Source organism: Mus caroli, chromosome 11 (genome assembly GCF_900094665.2).
Source record: "Mus caroli chromosome 11, CAROLI_EIJ_v1.1, whole genome shotgun sequence".
Lineage (NCBI taxonomy): Eukaryota > Metazoa > Chordata > Mammalia > Rodentia > Muridae > Mus > Mus caroli.
The window spans coordinates 73,794,155-73,808,087 of NC_034580.1; the positions used below are offsets into that span (position 1 = coordinate 73,794,155).

At 45.8% G+C, this 13,933-nt stretch overlaps 1 long non-coding RNA gene across 1 annotated transcript; it reads left to right on the forward strand.

Annotated features, from left to right (window-relative positions):
- The first annotated feature begins 1,272 nt into the window (after positions 1 to 1,272).
- LOC115032442 lies at positions 1,273 to 4,662 on the forward strand. The gene is made up of 3 exons (XR_003838118.1): positions 1,273 to 1,679; positions 2,007 to 2,336; positions 4,060 to 4,662. It is a non-coding gene; the product is annotated as an uncharacterized LOC115032442 (long non-coding RNA).
- Positions 4,663 to 13,933: the final 9,271 nt, after the last annotated feature.

Sequence of the window (13,933 nt, forward strand, 5' to 3'; positions counted from 1 at the left end):
CCTTACAGTTGGATCTCATGGAGGCATTTCCTCAACTGAAGCTCCTTTCTCTGTGATAACTCCAGCTGTGTCAAGTTGACACAAAAATAGCCAGTACACACAGCAATGAAAAGCTTCATGTCTTCTCTACAGACCTCCTGAATGTGGTCCAATTTAGGGTATTTGGATGGCCTTACAAAAGAATCGAATTAGGTGTGGTGGCCCAGATCTATAACTTCAGCCTTTGGGAGATAAAAGCAGGAAGATCAAGGAGTTCAAGGCTACCCTGGGCTACACAAGACCCTACTAAACTAACAGCAAAAAGAAACAACCAAACTAGGGAGTACAAGGTGTTTTGAGGACTTGGTTTTTTTGTGTGTTATGTATGTGGATGTTTGCCTATATGTATGCCTATGCACCACTAGCACGCCTGGTGCCCATAGAAGCCAGAAGAGGACATCAGAGTCACTGGAAATGGAGTTACAGACCATCATGATCCACCACGTGGGTGCTGGGACCTGAACCGTGGTCCTGTGTCAGAGCAGCCAGTCCCAGCACTTGGGAGGCAGAGGCAGGCAGATTTCTGAGTTTGAGGCCAGCCTGGTCTACAAAGTGAGTTCCAGGACAGCCAGGGTTACACAAAGAAACCCTGTCTTGAAAAAAACAACAACAAAAAAAGAAAAACCAAAAAAACCAACCAAACAAACCAAAGAGCATCCAGTACTCTTAATCTCTAAGCTGTCTCTCCAGTCCTAATATAAGGTGTTTTACAAGGAAAAGCACTGAGTGTAGAGCCCTGGCTTACAGAGACTGGACTCTAGCTCCTGTACAAGGCTCTGGATCTCATGGTGACAGGTCTCAGCTGGATTGTCCAAGGATTATAAGGGAGGGCACAGTGAAACCACCAAACTAGACCTCTCATGGCTAAAAAGAAAAATTTGCTGGGGACCAAACTGCCCAAATCTAATCTCTGCCTAATCTCTGGGCAGGGGGCAGAGAGAAGAGCAAGATGGAGAAAGGCAAGCAGATTTCATACGGTAGTCAGCAAACATAGGGGGCTTGGAGAGATTCAGGCATTATTGACCAGGAACTAGATGTTCTTGACTGACGTAGCTGACTTTTGTGGTAGATGAAGAGAGATCCTGGCAGATAATGGATCAAGGGAGGTTTCTGGTAAACAGAAACCTACTTTCTGGCTTGTGTTTTTCTGGCCAAAGTTCTTCTATTTAGAATGTTTGTTGCCAGCACTGCCATTGGGGTAGTGGTGTGTGTGTATGAAACTTTGGACCTGATAGCAATCAAGAAATATTTCCCCAAAGGCTGTTTAGAGGCTATGAAAGCAGACTGGTTTGTGGGAAATGGGAGCCAGTATGGAAAGGAAGACGGGAAAGAGAAAGGAAACACAAACACACACACACACACACACACACACACACACACACCAAGGGACTTTCACATGCCACCTTAGTCCCCTGCCAGTGATTTTTAACCCAGGATGGCCAGTCTTAAGAGAAGTCTGCCTCCTGCCACCTCTTGGCTTGAACACAGCAGGGTTATGGCATCCTAACCTGTAGGACATTTGATAGCAAGATCCAAAAAGGACAAAGTCCGGTGCCCCAACTCAAACACCACAGGCCAGCATCTTGTGACCTAACTTGAATGGCAATTAAGAGAGAAGAGGAAAGGATTCCAGGAAAAAGGTGGGTGTGTTCTTCCTACTCTGCCAGAGTCTGGAAACTCTGGGGTTCCAGGGCCACAAGCTATGGAGTCAGCTGCTAGCCAGCCCTCTGCCACTCAGGTCTCCGGTGCTCTGGGAATTCCCCAGCTACCAAGAAAGGCAAGAAAAGGGTGTGGTTTATGCACTTTGGTTTTTGGAAAGAGAAAAAGGGGCCAGTGGGGTAGAGGGAGGAAGGAAGGGAGAGAAAGATTGATTACTTGCCTCTGCCTCTCCCAGCACGGGATTTCTGAGGGAATTTCCTTGGGGCCCATAGTCTATTCTAACTGATGAAGGACATTGATGTCTCTAGAATGTCTCCTCTCCTGCTGGGGCCATTACAGCCCTACTCTGGGGGAGAATACAAGCACACTGGGGAGGTTGCCTAACTGCTGGAGAAGATGGTGTCTGGAGGCCTGAGGCCCAGTGCATTGCACCTGTCCTGGCATTATCTCCCACACCCACCAGAGTCACCAGGCAGTTCCCGATCCCAGTGATGACAGAAACAAAAATGGAGGCTACAGTACAACGGAGTTGCTTGGCAGCTATGCACCAAGCAACGGCTTAATTAGAAATGGAACTAAGGAAGAAGACCCAGCATGGGGCTGCAGTTGACAGCAAGCCGTTTACCAGGTGGCCAGAGGTGGGCTGGGGCTTTCGGGGGCTGGATAGTGCTTTATAAACTTCCTTCCTCATGGTGGGACTTTCCTGTGTAAGACAGGTCAATGGCCAGCTTGTCTCTGCAGACATCATAGCGCTTGTCCTCTACCTGGTCGGGTTTTCCCTTGTGATAAGATATAAGGAAATAGGAGCAGATGTGCACCATACATTGTTTACTAAGGAGGAGAGAGACTCAGTGGTTAGCGCGCTTGGTGGACTCAGGGCGTGAGAACTTTGCCTCTTGTTCCTGCAAGTGTCTCTCTTACTATTTTATCAGTACTTACAGTTTTGATGTAGTATCAAGAAGACTATGTGGAAACTGAGGCAGGAGGCTGCTACGAGCTCAAAACCAGCCTAGATTATAGTTACTTTCTATAGAATAGGCTAATATGTAGTAAGCTTATTTCCATTATACTTAATTAGTTAGGTTTTTTTCAAAACTGTTGCTTTGTGTATACCCCTGGTTGTCCTGGAACTTGCTCTGAAGACCAGACTGGCCTCTAATTCAGAGATCCACCTGCCTCTGCCTCCTGAATTCTGGGTGTGCCACCACCACCTGGCAAGACTTATTCTTTATTTTATTTAATTAATTTATTTTTATATTTATTTATTATTATATATAAGTACACTGTAGATGTCTTCAGACACACCAGAAGAGGGTGTCAGATCTCATTACAGATGGTTGTGAGCCACCATGTGGTTGCTGGGATTTGAACTCAGGACCTTTGGAAGAGCAGTCAGTGCTTACCCACTGAGCCATCTCACCAGCCCTATTCTTTATTTTAAATGTTTGAGTGCTTTGGCTCACATGCATGCTAAGTGTGCCATGTGTGTGAATGCCTGACTACAGCTACAGATGGTTGTGAGCCACCATGTGTATCCTGGGAACTGTAGCTGAGCCCTCTGCCAAGAGCAACAAGTGCCCATCACTGCTGAGTCATTTCTCCAACTCCTGTTTATTGTTTTTAAGTTACATTTTACTTATGATAATCACAATAACATAACTGTTACTGTTATTGTTGTTGTGTTCCTATAATCCCAGCCAGCAATTGGAAGAATAGGCAGGAGGATCAAAAGATCAAAGTTATCTTCAATTACATAGTATCACTGGACTGTCTCAACTCGCCAGCTTCCAATCACGACACAGACGCTTCGTGTTTATTTATGAATGCTTAGGCCTTTATAGTTTTGCTTTTCCCCAACTAGCTTGTATAACTCAATTAGCCTGTTTATTCTAATTTCTGCCTGCCACATGGCCATTACCTCTCTCCTTCAGTCCCTCCTTGTCTGACTGGCAAATTCCCTGATTTTTCCCCAGAGTTCCTCTCTGCCCAGATGCCCTGCCTTTCCTCTCCTGCCCTGCTATAGGCCGTCAGCTCTTTATTAAATCAGTCAGAAGTGATAGAGAAGACTGTTTATGAACCATAGAGGCAGGTGATGCTTCATAAAACTAACAATACCAAAGTCATGGCAGTACTCAGCACTGTGCTGGTACAGAAATCCACGTTTGAACGATACAAAGACAACCGTTACTCAGTGCACAAGACGATTATCCCAGCAACATAGTGAGTTTAAGGCTAGCCTGGGCTACATGAATCATACCTGGCCACCTTTTACTGCTGGCTGGCTGGGGTCAGTGTGCTTATAGGATGACCACACACATTGCCAAGTAAAGAGAACAAATTCATTTTAATGTCTCCCTAAAGCCTGCTGTTGTAACTGAGGAAAAATGGCTGAAAGGAGGGCTAGCGAGGTGGCCCAGCCTGTGGAGGTGATTGTGCCAAGCCGGATGACCGATTTCAATCTTCAGATCCCACATTGGAAGGAAAGAACCAACTCCCAAGAGATGTCCTCTGACACCATGCAAGCTTTGTGGCATGCTCCCGTCACACAGGAGACCCCAAATAAAAGTTATGGAAAAGGCATGTGAAGAAAGAAGTGATGTCCTTGTGTCACATGTCACGTGTCAGGGCGTGGGGAGGGAGACTGCCAGGATTTCTGTTTGTGTGAAGAGGCTGGAGAATTTCTGGGTTGAAAGAGAGGGTCCGCCCTTGCCTGAGACACTTCTCTTACCTGCTATTTCCCCAGGTCTCCCCCGCCCCAACCCTTTATGTTGGCTCTGCCCCTCAGTTCTGGGGATTATAGGGATGCATCTATAATCTCTCAAAGGAAAAGACTGAGAAGGAACTAGTCCAGTAGATAGAGTCACAGAAGGGGGGAGGGCTTGAGCAGCTGCCCTAGAATGCCTCTAGAGAGCATGCGCAGGATTTCCTTGTTCTTCCATAAACCCCGGAAAATCTTCCTAAAACCCCCTCACAAAAGATGGATTTTTTCCCCTCTAGCCCAGACTTGAATAAAATAGTCTCCCCCACCAATATATGCAATATGCCTATCTTTTTATTGTTGTTTGTTTGATTTTGGTATAGATCACCAAGCAGAATGTAAGGCACCTTGGTCTCCTTACATGGTCTGCCTTTTGGAAAACTCCCCACATTTTTTTTTTTTTTTCGAGACAGGGTTTCTTTGTGTAGCCCTGGCTGTCCTGGAACTCACTTTCTAGACCAGGCTGGCCTCGAACTCAGAAATCCACCTGCCTCTGCCTCCCAAGTGCTGGGATTAAAGGCGTGGGCCACCATTGCCTGGCCCTTCTGTGTTTTCTGAAAGGCTCAGACTGGGGTGAAGTATTTTGTTTTTCTACCTCTTTGTCAGAACACGTCACAGCGCTAGCGTAGCTGCAAGGGGAAAACCAGACTCTATGGCTTGAGGAAGGTGTGAAATGCATGGATTCATTGTATGAATGAGGAGAGGTGGTGACTGGGGTCCCTTTGGCCAGCTACCACACACGTGAGCAGGGGAGCCATTTTGAGAAGTGTAGAAACAGGACACTTTAGTCAGCCCTGAGGCACTGGGTGAGGGAACTGTTTTGGAAGCAACACTGAATGAAGTACGGCACTAAAAGCTCTCCCCCGGGCTGGTGAGATGGCTCAGTGGGTAAGAGCACCCGACTGCTCTTCCGAAGGTCCAAAGTTCAGGTCCCAGCAACCACATGGTGGCTCACAACCATCCGTAATGAGATCTGATGCCCTCTTCTGGAGTGTCTGAAGACAGCTACAGTGTACTTATATATAATAAAAATAAATAAATCTTTAAAAAAAAAAAAAAGCTCTCCCCCATCTCAACCCTAAGAGAATCTACTTTAACAGTCTTGGGTCAGGACTTAAATAAAAGATTGAGGGTCTCCGGCAGATTTCCAATATATGAGCTTTCTGCCTCTGGCTCCTGAGTGATAGGATTACATGTGTACACACCACACCTCTCTAAGGAAAGACAAATATTAATGGTGGCAGAGACAGAGACACAGCTCCACGCTGTCACTCACAGTAGTCCCAGAGTTCTTTACAGAGATCTCTATTCAAACAGATCTAGAATACTTGGCAGAAAAGAATTTTAGGACAAGTCAAGTGTGAAGCAGTGTTGGAGCTCACCAAGACACCCCTGCCATCCCCCTTGAGACAGGGTTTCTCTGTGTAGTCCTGGAATTTGCTTTGTAGACCAAGCTGGCCTTGAACTCAGAGATCTGTGCTTGACTCTGCCTCCAGAGTGCTGGCACTAAAGCCATGCACCACCATGCCCAGCTCATTCAGATATTTTTAATGTTGATTTTAGGGTAAGGGAAATAAACACCAGGAAGAGAATAGGCAGAGTTGCTTATTGCTCTCATGGCCTGCTCAGGGTTATGAAATATAATGTGGAGGCAGAGGGAGTGAGTGGGGGGACCTGGTGGGTCCATGCCAAAGTCTCAGTGCCCCACTGAGAAATCTTGACATATGACAGACCTAGTATAAGGGAGGTTTATTGACAGGGAAGGTAGGGGATCGGGGACCTGGAGAAAGGGTAGAGGCAGGCAGAGCCTCGAGGGCAGAGAAAGTGGGGATAAAGGACAGAAAGAGAGAGGCTTGTGGAAACAGAGAAAGAAAGAGAATGGGAGGAGGGGGAGGAAAGAGAGAGAGATTGAGAGGGAGTGGTGGGTGGGGCAGGGGGAGGGTAGCAAGCAGTCCTCTTTATTATATTATATATTGTCACACCTGACTAGCACCTGGCAGGCAACAGTGGCAGGTGATGACACTAACTATTGCTAAGTCGCTGTCAGGAGGAGCCCAGCAGAATAGTCTGTAAGCCCACACTTGGGAGGCACAGGCCAGAGGATCAGAAGATCACAGCACACAGATGGTACTCATGCATGCAGACAAAAACACTCATCTACAGAAAATGAAAATAAACAAATATTTTTTTAAAAAAAACCCAGGTAATCTTGATTTCTTATAAATCTGGTGCCTTCTTTCTACCCCTAACCCAGTAAGGCCTGGTACAAAAGAGAACAACAACTTGTTAGAAAGAAATATAAAATGATTTGGTTTCTTTTATAAAGTGATAAGCCATTCATTTCTCCGAGCTGGAATCTGTTGTAAAGCCAAGATCACAGGACAAATCAAAGTATTTATTATGATTGTTTTCTCATTGTTATCGAGACGGAGCCTTATGTATTCCAGGCTCCTCTCAACCTTTCTGTGTAGCCAAGGAACCCACTTGCTGCCTTAGCTACATGAGGCCCTAGGAACAAGCCTTCTAGCATATGGCGGGGACATAAAGCATATGGCTTCTACATGAACACACATGATGCTTAGCCAACAGGAGAACTGTAAACTGAAGTTCCTAGAAGAGAGAAGCCACGCCCATGTTAAAGATTCTCCAAGGTCGATCAACTTATGGAGTTTGGAGTGTTAAAGATCTAGAATAATTAAATAATTAACTATCTGATCTCTCTCTCTTTTATTTGGTCTTTCTTTCTTTCTTTCTTTCTTTTTTTTTTTGTTGTTTGTTTGTTTGTTTGTTTCGAGACAGGGTTTCTCTGTGTAGCCCTGGCTGTCCTGGAACTCACTCTGTAGACCAGGCTGTCCTGGAACTCAGAAATCCTCCTGCCTCTGCCTCCCAAGTGCTGCGATCAAAGGTGTGCGCCACCACGCCCGGCACTTATTTGGTCTTTCTTAATGTCCCATGATAGCCATTGGTTGCCCAGCTCCACCTGAGCTGATGTCCTTGCCATTCTCAGGTAAAACTTCTGAAATGTGTTCTTAGTATTAACTTCCACCAACCCCAAAGCTAAGAATGCCGTCAGATAGCATCAGCGGGTTGGTGTTTCCACTCTGGTGTCACCTGCCTGCCAGATCCTGTTGTCTATGTACTTCGAAAGTACCTCGATTTGTAACTTTCTTTTGTTCTATAACTATATACATTTCATGGCATTTGTGATGACCTGCATCCCTGGGCCATGGTCACTTATATTTGGCTCAAGGATAAAGTGTCTTTTGTTCCCTTTGAGACTAGAGTCGTGTTTTGTGTCCACTGGGGCTACACAGTAGGGGACTGAGGAGTGTGATGTGCTCTTGGCAGTGAACCTGAGGATGGAAGCTGCCTTCCTTTAAAGGGATCAGCAGCTGTGGCTGTGACCACCAGGTGGCAGCATGGAGGTGGCTTTGGCATGTGGCGGCTGAAGATGGGAGTCCTGAATTCTATTGAGACGAGAAAAATGAAAGGAACTGGACTCAGTACCTACTGACGATCTGAGTCTGACCACTACTGATCCCACACGGGGAAGCACAATACGTTTAGGTGGAAGGCTGTCTGGGGTAATCACCCTCTTAAGCAAATACTTTAGAATAGGTTATATGAGTGGGGAAATTCTTTAAAAACACTAATGTCACACTTGCTTAGAACTGGAGGTACAGACAGCAGGGAGCAGCAATGTGGATGCTGGGATTTCCAAATAATTAATAAAAATATGTGGGCTGGAGAGATATCTCAGTGGTCAAGAGCACTGATTGCTCTTCCAGAGGTCCTGAGTTCAATTCCCAGCTACCACATGGTGGCTCACAACCATCCATAATGGGATCTGATGCCCTCTTCTGGTGTGCGTCTGAAGGCAGCTACAATGTACTCATATAAACAAAATAATCTTTTAAAAGAAACTAAAAATATCTAATGTTTTGAAAAAAAAAATACAGATTAAGCCGGGCGTGGTGGCTCACGCCTTTAATCCCAGCACTCGGGAGGCAGAGGCAGGCGGATTTCTGAGTTCGAGGCCAGCCTGGTCTACAAAGTGAGTTCCAGGACAGCCAGGGCTATACAGAGAAACCCTGTCTCGAAAAACCAAAAAAAAAAAAAAAAAAAAAAAAAAAAAAAAAAAAAAAAAATACAGATTGTTCTCTGCCCCTAGAATACACCCTGTAATTTTGAACCAGTTACTTCAAATTTCCCTCCGAAACACCCAAGGATATCAGGATATTCTCCTTGGAGAGTGCAAATAGTGGACTACCACTCTGCAATCCAAAAACTATTGCTACACCTTAGACAACCCCCCAAAGGCATTGTACTGAGTGGAAGGAGACATTCTCAGAAGGCTCCATCCATCCGCAGTGATCCCATTTCTGTGACCAGCTGAGAACACTAAACTACTGTCATGGAGATGGTGGCTGCCAGAACTTGGGCGGGCAGGAGGATGTGTCTAAAAATACACAGCGCCGGGCAGTGGTGGCGCACGCCTTTAATCCCAGCACTTGGGAGGCAGAGACAGGCAGATTTCTGAGTTCAAGGCTAGCCTGGTCTACAAAGTGAGTGCCAGGACAGCCAGGGCTATACAGAGAAACCCTGTCTCGAAAAACCTAAAACACACACACACACACACACACACACACACACAGCATGGGGCTGGCGAGTTGGCTCAGCAGTTAAGAGTGCCTACTGTTCTTGCAGAGGACCCAAGACCAGTTCCCAGGACCCACATATGGCAGCTCATAACTGTGAGATCTAAAGGAGACTCCAATTCTTCCACTCCACAAGGCAGTGGAAAGAGAGGCTCAGTCTGGAATAGGCAGGACTTCTGGTAGTTAGACAAAAGCCAGCATTCCTCAGGGATTTGTGAAGCTGGTTCCCTTATGACAAAAGGAACCATCTCCCTCATCGCTGACAGAAGGAACAAAAGGCTACCTGTGATGCTTATTAGCACAGCAGAGCACACGCTGGCCTCCAGGCTCCCTCAGGATCACAAGTACCTTTTATGCACTTCAAAGTTAATGTTCTGCTGGCATCCTAGCCTTTCCTCCCTCCTCCCCTCCCCTAACCTCCCTCCAGCTAACAGGCTTTCCTTTCCTCTCCCAGCTACTCATTCTCCTTAATATCCTGCTGTTTTTGAGTCTCTGTCTCTCTGTTTCTCTATCGCTCCTTCTCACTGTCTTTGCTCTCTCTCTCTCTCCCTCTCCCTTCACTCTCCCCGTGTGTGTGTGTGTGTGTGTGTGTGTGTGTGTGTGTGTGTGTGTTTGTGATATGTGTCTGTGTGATGTGTGATGTCTGTGTGATGTTTGTGTGATGTGTGTCTGTGTGATTGTGTGTGTGTCTGTGTGATGTGTGTGTGTTGCTTCTCTCCTGGCCAGGTCCAGTCTGCTGGCCATGTTCAATCTACTTCTTTTTTCTCTGTTCTAGACTCTTCCAGGTGCTTCTGGATATCTCTCTCTCTCTCTCTCTCTCTCTCTCTCTCTCTCTCTCTCTCCTCTCTCTCTCTCTCATCCACAATAAAAATTTTTGTAACCATACTATGGGGTGGTCATGTTCTCCGTTTAAACATCTGGTATCCAAACCTGAGAGGGGCATAAATGGACCCCTACCAAGGGATCCACTTCTAGCTGACCCAAGCCGCTGGTTGGACCCTCCGAATGTTCAGATCATCTGTTTTGCCTGGACTCTGCTGTCTACTGTATTATATTCAACTCCAAAGTTGAGAGTTCACCTCCTTAGCTGGTTCTTCCTTCACCTGCTCTCTCCTGCTCTGTGGGTAACTGGGAGTTGCCTGCTCAGTGTCTGTCAGCAACTGGAGCCTCCTCACTCAGCTCCCTCTTGGACCTTACTTTGTCTCTAAAAAAGCCACACCGATGTTTCAGGCAGCATCTCTAGCCCTATTGGCCATCCATCACAAGGAAAGGGACACCTCTCCTTTGTGATTGGAGACATTTCTTTGTGACAAATCCCTTGGCTCTGCTTGGGGACACCCAGATTGAAGCTCTTATTGACACTTGCTCCTCTGTCCCTCCAGGAGCTTGCTCTGTCCCTAACCCCCCTTCTCAATTTCCCTTTCCTCTTTGGACCCAGAGCTTCCTCAAGCTTAAATGTCTTACTGCAAACAACTGGGCCTCAGTATAGCCAATAGCCTAAGATGGCACACTAGATGTTCAGATTCTCACAGATTTTAACGATCTGCCGCGGCACAAGCAAATGGCGCCACAGTTCTTACCTAGAAACCTTTTCTGCTCTCTACTCTCAAAATGGACTCTACTGAATTGAGTTAAAGTTGATCACTGGGCAAGGAGCTGCTCCCAGACCTTGCCCGCCACCAGGGCCCTGGCCAAATGTAGACACTGTTAGGATAACCTCCCTTCTCTGCGCCCCCCGCCCCCAGGTAGATCAGTTCTCCTAAGTTCTAGCTACTATTATCATAATCACAGGCTCAAATTTTTTAATTTCCTTTGGTTCCTATCTAAATGCTGTAAAAATGCTTCTTGTTGTGCTGCAAACATCTCTGACATATATGCATGTTTATATGCATGTGTATAAGACATGCATATGTATGTACTTAAGCATATGTGTGGATGTATTTAGATCTTCAGCCCTCTAGGGAGAGGAAAGAGTGTTCATGCTTTTAACCCTGACTCATCCTTTTAGGACTCAAGCTTTTGCTATGGCTCAAATGCATGAGTCTTCTCTTACTGTTTACAGATGTTAATGACTGCTTTTTTCTATAATGAAGATTCCACTGCAGATGAAAGACAGTGAGTGGTCCTGCTATTACATCTAAAACTTTTATCTGTTTTTGTAAAGTTTTAAAAATTCATGTAAGTTTCAGGGAGTCACAACTTAGGTTCACTTGTCACAGGTCAAAACTCCAGGTAAGTATTCCTGTCAGTCAACAGCTTAAGCCTTTTCTCATACCGCCTATCTCTCCTGGTGGGTTCTCTCCTTCCCCTGTTTTTGGGATTCTTTCCACCCTGCCAGGACCACAGGCCTGGAAATTTCAAGTATGCACCTGTTGTAGGGTTTGAGAGCTCAGGAAAAAGACCGCAGACTCAATCTGGATTGTAATTAGTTAACTTTAATTAAAACAGCAAACAGGACAGCAATCTCTGAGACACCCTAGAGGCTGCGGTGCAAAGAGTGGTGAAGGGAGAATATCTAAAGACAAAAATTTAAAGGCAAAACCCACAAGAAGAACTTGAGTATCTGCACAAGTAGGATTAGGTCGTCAAGGCAACTTCAAAATAGCCCTTGAATGTCTGCACAAGCAGAGTGCGGAAGCCAAAAATAAAGAATTAGTCACATCACAACAAAGCGATGGATGGTCGTGGCTCTTCATTTCTGGGTGGGAATCACTGAGTCAGGGCTACTGGGAGCTTATTACCTTCCAGGGACTGGAGTCAGAGAGAAGTGGCTCTTAGGTACCAGAATGAATGCCTAGTATAAAATGGAGCTTATTTAGATCCAAGATAGATCTTTCCTCCACTGCTCCTGAGCTCCACCTTCTGTCCCGAATCTGCCCCAGCAGATTTCCACTCAGCTGATAGACCTGATCCAGGAATCAACTGCTCCAAAACAGGCTGCAACCTGCCAGCCTCAGGTGGTCCCACAGAACCAGCCATTCTTGCACTTGCTGAAAATCTGATGTAAAACTAGTCTGGCCAGGTGGAAGGAAGAATTAAAGCCTTACATGGCATAAACTCTATGGCTCCCAGGGGTCAACTCTTTTGCAGAACTCTCATTTAAATCTCCCTTGGGCCCCTGGCTCTTATGTCTCCTTGGCCACTGATTTTCATACTCTAGGTGAGAATGATCGTTCCCTAGCTTTTCAGATCATTTCAGGAAAGACTTGGCAAAATTACCCAACAGTATGTATACCAGGTGCTTCTGGTGTGATTTTTTCTGGTCTCTGCCATTGCCTATCTGCCTAAGCTCCTTCTTTGGACCAGCATTCCACACTTCTGCAAAGTAGCCTGTGCTTTGCTGCCTTAGGTGGTCTTGGAGAAAATCAGATGTACCCTGCTATTACTTGACTCCCAGCCTTTGACTAGAATTCCAGCCTTCCTTCATCCTGACAACATTCTGATCTCAGCTGAGAAGTTATAGAAGAGATCGTGCTGACCCTTATCATCAACAAAAGGTTGGAGTGTCAGGTTCAAAGGAGACTCCATTTCCCCAAACTCCAAAACGCAGCCAAGATTGTTATTATTTAAGTGGACAACATAAAGTCACACCATACAAGATCTCACAGGAGGAATTTATTGGGGGTGGGATATGCAGAGGCTACCTCTGAGAGAGGGTGGAAGGGGTGACAGGTATCGGGGGAGGAGGCACTGGCTTTTTTTTTTTTTTTAAGGGAAAACATACACATGGTGAGGATACACAGTTCATGGTGACACTGCTGACAGTAGAAATGTGTTACATCTTTGCAGATGGTAATTATGTGTCTCATTGTCACTAGGTTACTGAAGGTGAGCTTAGGGGTGGGGTTTTCCAACACAGATATTCAACTGTCACTTTTAGAGAATTTCCAGCATTCCTGAAGAACTTGTGAAACTGGTTTCCCTCTACCAGAGGAGCCATTTCCCTTAACGTTGGTAGAAGGGACAAATGGCTATCTGTGATGCCTGCTAGCATAGGACATCCTGGCTTCCTGGCTCCCTCAATATCACAAGCACCTGTTACACATTTCAAAATCCATGTGAGCAGCCTGGCTCTTCCTGCCTCCCCCATCCTAAACTCCCTCCATTTCATGGGCTTCCTTTTTCCCAGCTGCTCATTCTCTGTATAACCCTGTTTTGGTTTTTGTTTGTTTGTTTGTTTGTTTTTGTTTTTTAAGACAGGGCTTTTCTGTATAGCTCTGGCTGCCCTGGAACTCATTCTGTAGACCAGACTGGCCTCAGACTCACAGATCAGCCTGCCTCTGCCTGATTGTTGGCTTTAAAGTTGTGCATCACAATGTCAATTTGACTTTTTTTTCTTTTAAATTTTTCTGATAATAGGGGTTTTTTGGGGTTTTGTTTTTTGTTTTTGTTGTTGTTTTGTTTTGTTTTGTTTTCCACTATAGTTGTCTTCAGGCAGCACCAGAAGAGGGCATTGGGTCCCATTACAGATGGTTGTGAGCCACCTTTATGTTTGCTGGGAATTGAACTCAGGACCTCTGGAAGAGCGGTCAGTGCTCTTAACCACTGAGCCATCTCTTCAGCCCCTGGTTTGACTTTCTAAAAAAGAGTGTCCAATTACCATCTTTTTCTGTCCAATTACCATCTTTTTCTGTGGTACCAAGGGTTAAGGCCTCACACATGCTAGACAAATGCCTTTCCCTGGGCAACATCTCCTGTGCTGTCAGTAAGATGGACTCCCTCTTGCCTCAGCCTCTTTCACAGCCCACAGAGAGGGACCAGGTTCCTTCTCTATCTCTGGGGACTAAAAGAAGATACATGAGCCTTTGCTAAGGACATG